Here is a 4571-nt window from a genome sequence, read left to right on the forward strand (position 1 = left end):
GCTTTACTGAACTTCACAAACACAGTTTATACCTCCCTTGATGGACATAAACTAACATTAGCAGTATTTCTAGATATACACAAAGCTTTTGACTATGTATCGGATGAAATTTTAATAAAACGTTAGCAGTCATAGGAATACGAAGTACTGCCCTAAACTGGTTCAAAAATTACTTAAATGCCAGATCATAAATTGTAAAACTAAACAACAGCTATAGCAACTCCAAAACGGTAGACTGCGGTATACCACAAGGATCTTTCTTAGTACCAAATTTATTTAATATTTATATCAATAACTTCTGCAATCAAAACTAAACAGTAAAATAAATACTTTTGCTAATTTTCTCTACAGACTCAGCCGAACAAATGCAATCCATCGTGAATGCTGATCTTTTGATCTTTTAAAAGTAACAAATTAGTTCCAGTCAAACAAACTCAGTCTGAAAAACTAAATATGTAAATTTTAACTTGCGAAATACAACAAGCAAATTAAACTTCACTGCACAATTAATTATGCATGATTGGAATTGCAGGACAAATTCAAATTGCAACTGCGAGGAAATAGAAAAAGTCAGTGTAATAACTTACTTGGGATTAAAAATTGATAGTAATTTAAGCTGGAAACCGCATATTACCGATGTCGTAAAGAAAGTAAGGATTATGTTAAACAGACTTTACTTCCTAAAAAGATTCTTAAATTTAAATATGCTAAAAATATTATATTCTGCCTGGATTCAAAGCACACTACAATATGGTATATTAAGTTGGGGAGGAATCTATTGCACTACTCTGAAACCTTTAGTCTCGACTCAGAATAAAGTAATTAAAATCTTAACTAGAAAAAATATAAGGTTACTGCAATGTGTAATAAATACACCATACTAAACATACTATCCCTTAGATATTTATACGCCTATAGTTGTCGTTTTTTATGAATAACCTTAGTCCTTATAAGGACTAAGGTTATTCATAAAAAACGACAACGAATACGTAAATATCAAACAAGATGCTTTCCTTAGTAGACATAAGGGTCTAAAATATATAGTTTTCCTAAAGCAAATAAAGAAGCAATACACAAACATTATACTTATTTAGCGCCAAAAGTATTCAACACATTACCTTTAACAATAAAAAATGGAACTAATCCAAACAAATACAAAACTCTAATCAAAGAGTATTTATTTTCCCACAGAAATGAGGAAGCTCTGCTCAAAATAATTGTATAAATTATTGGTTTTAGCATATTTGTATTCAAAGATCCAGTCTTATGTGTAAAAGTAAAAATTTAAATGCTATTTAACTACTGTGTTTTATTTTGTTCCTAATTAGTGTTATGCAACTTTCTTTGTACTATTAGCACGTCTCCTGTGATTTTATTATGTTATTATATTATAATAATATATAATATGTATATTATATGAATGTATATATCTGTATATAATGAAAATGCATTACATAAATTTTTGTAACTTTATGTATATCGTAACCCGGATGAGCTGTTGCTCTTAGGTTACACATATGATTGTTCAACATTTTGTACTATAATACAAAGCTTATTAATAAATAAATAAAATAAAAACAAATAACTCATTCAGCTCGAATGTTGGCGAATTTTTTATTCTAATGCTAATTGGTAATACTGTGTGAAATCGGGTGAGTTCTAAGATGGAGTTTTCTGTACTGCAGGGCTAAACATGGGGTGGTCATAATGTTTTCGCTCATAAAGTGTGAAAGTGTAGCGCTGTCAGCAGACAGCAAAAAAGATGCAGGATATGATTCTGATCCCAAGGGAAGGCGAGTATTCAAGTTCATGCATGCACTGGAGTGGTCGAAATATATCTGCATCGCTCCAAATAGCATGAATTTATCTCTTCTTCCACGAAATACTTCTTTCCTCAGCAACATTGGCATTGATGCACCAAAGATTTCTCTAAGTATCAGTGCATTCCGTGCGGAAGAGGACAAAATCCAATTTAGTTCTAATTTTGTCCAAATTAGACACGGAATGTCTAATTTGGACAATATTCTGTCCACTTTTCGGCAAAAGGATAGAGCAGGCACTGGTTATTAAGCATTCGGAACAGTTGGGGAACATTTCTCTGGATAATATGTCTGCGTTGGAGGAAAAGTATGACGCTGTATGATTGGCTGTTTCTGTGAGTGATGATGCAATATAACCGCAAGGGTGCGATGGAGATGGGAGAAATGTTGGGCAGAAGTTGTGACCTATTGCATTGGCAAGAGACCAAAAGGCTTAGATGCCATTTGGAAAATTTAAGATTCCTGCTTTTTGCTGTTTCATAGTCTGTTTTGGTAGCATTAATAGTTGTTTTGCCCATGTTTTGAGCTTGGATATAAGCACTAAAGGAAGATGGAGTTCTTGATGTTTTGGGAGAAGCAAAGCTTAAATAGGGGATGGCAGTTTAAAATGGTGTGAGGAATGTCTGTTTACATGCCAGTAAGGATTATTTCTGTGATACATTCGGCGCATATGTGCGTTGAAGGTCAGAAACAATAGTCCAACCGCGGAAATGAAACATAGAAGTCACTAAGGTCATCCCACTTGGGATTGCTGTAATCCCACGCTACCTTTGAACAAGAAAGGCTGATGAGCATTGTTCCACAGGAGATCAGGCAAGAACTAGTTTGTGGTCTGAATTATCTAGGGACATACATTCAATGTTCTTGAATGGTCACAAGTGAGCAAGAAATCTAGGGTGTTTTGGAGTGGTCAGGTTATCTGGTATTCTGGCAAAAGTCTCAGCATCTCTGGCGGCTTGGTCTGTTTAATTTAAGGAGAGCCAATTGGAATCGTAAAATATCTTAGGAAGATAATTTAGCTGCTAGGAAAGTGGGACGGGAGAAAATCTACTTTTAAGGATAGGAAGGCAAAGACTTCGTAGTGAGGTTGTGGCATTTCGAGAGCAGTAAAGATAGCGCATAATTTTAACTAAGTAGGGTAGAAAGAATTTCAGCCGATGGTCAAAGTGAGGCAAATCTGTATTGATTGTTCTTTGCATGGTATCAGAGCGAATTGCTCAACACCACCCTTGGGTCGAAAGGAGTCAAAGAGTAACTGACATCAATAGTTCTTGAGGGGGACGGTAAGATTTGACTTTCTGCGAGGAAAAGTAGGTGGTGGTTTGCACACTGCAGATAGTAGTGAACATTATTGACGTTGGAGTTGAGATCACGTGTATTTGTGAATTGAATTTTGAAGGCTCTGTCATGCTTTTCTTGACAGGATAGGTCGTGCATGTTCTCTATGGGTTATCAGTATACTGGTTTCCATGGTGGTTAAGAGGTGCTTGATTTCCGCACTAACTTTCCTTTTTTTTTGTAGTAAATGGTCCAACCGTCATTACCATTTTGGCTTTTTCTTCTGTTTTCGTAGTTGATGTCCTTGTCTGTGAATATTAAGTTGGGCCCAGCTCAAACGAACAATTGGGATAAGTCATTTGAACATGTTTACTTCTGCTATTAAATTTGATTTTTATGGTGCAAAAACATCAAAGGTCATAATACAGCGCCAGGACCCAAGTTACAGCAGTGCATGTGGTAAACGGTTAGTAGGACAATCACAAACATCCACGTCATTGGCGGGATTCGAACCCTCAATCTCTTGGCTGGAAAGCGGATACAGTAACCACTCGGCAAACCTGACCGCCATTAAATTTGATGTGCTCGTTGATGTGTTGCAAGTCACTTCACGAAACAGGAAGTTTGTTTCGTCCTTTTATGAGTCAGAAAAAGTTGCACCTGACGATTGTTCTAGAATCGACTTTGCGCTCTTTCAGCCTGTGTAGCTCGTTTGCACAGCACGGCGCTTGACCGCACAAAGCAAGACTTGCTTTCGAATCTAGTCGGCGACTAGAGGAAATTTTTCTAAGCCTTTTTTCGACCGGATCCCGAGTTAGTCGATCTCTGGCATGGGCAAGCGGAATTTTCGTCCTGTAAACTCAAGAAAATCGACCGTAGAACCCACATTATTTCAGAGATTAAATACGAGTGTTAGAGTAAGGGACCACTAGATGGCGTCACTTGTTGTGACATCTATCTTCACTGCGTGCCGCTTAATTAGTGATAGCCTTGGGCCAGCTATCTCTGATTGGGTACCAGTGGAGATTGAACTGTCCATTCAGTCTCCACAAGTTAGATAGGGCTAAATGGCCTCGCATACTCCCTATAGACGGGAATAAAGGCGTTAACTGATTTTTTATTTTTTTGATTATCGTTAACTCAAGAACATCGTCGTTTAGTGAATCGTCAATTTCCATGTGAAGATTGGCAACGAAGGCTTTCAACTGTTTTTATTTTCAGCCTCCGTCGATTCATGTATCATTCACGCAACGACGTGATTGTGTCCGTTGGCGTTCTCGGAGGAGGACACATTTCCGTTGTGGCTCTGTTTGTCGAACATTTCGAACTTGGCTTACAGTGGTTCAGTTTCCAAGGAGAAAGTTTCGTCAATAGTGCCAAGGCGCTGTGCGAGGCTGTCGATGCGTTTTCCCAAGTTCAGGAGCTGCTTTACTAAAAGGAGCACAGTGCAGAGAAGAACACGGTTCATGAGCA

This window comes from Typopeltis vanoorti, chromosome 15 (genome assembly GCF_054136105.1).
Source record: "Typopeltis vanoorti isolate ZY-2024b chromosome 15, IOZ_Tvanoo_1.0, whole genome shotgun sequence".
NCBI classification, from domain to species: domain Eukaryota; kingdom Metazoa; phylum Arthropoda; class Arachnida; order Uropygi; family Thelyphonidae; genus Typopeltis; species Typopeltis vanoorti.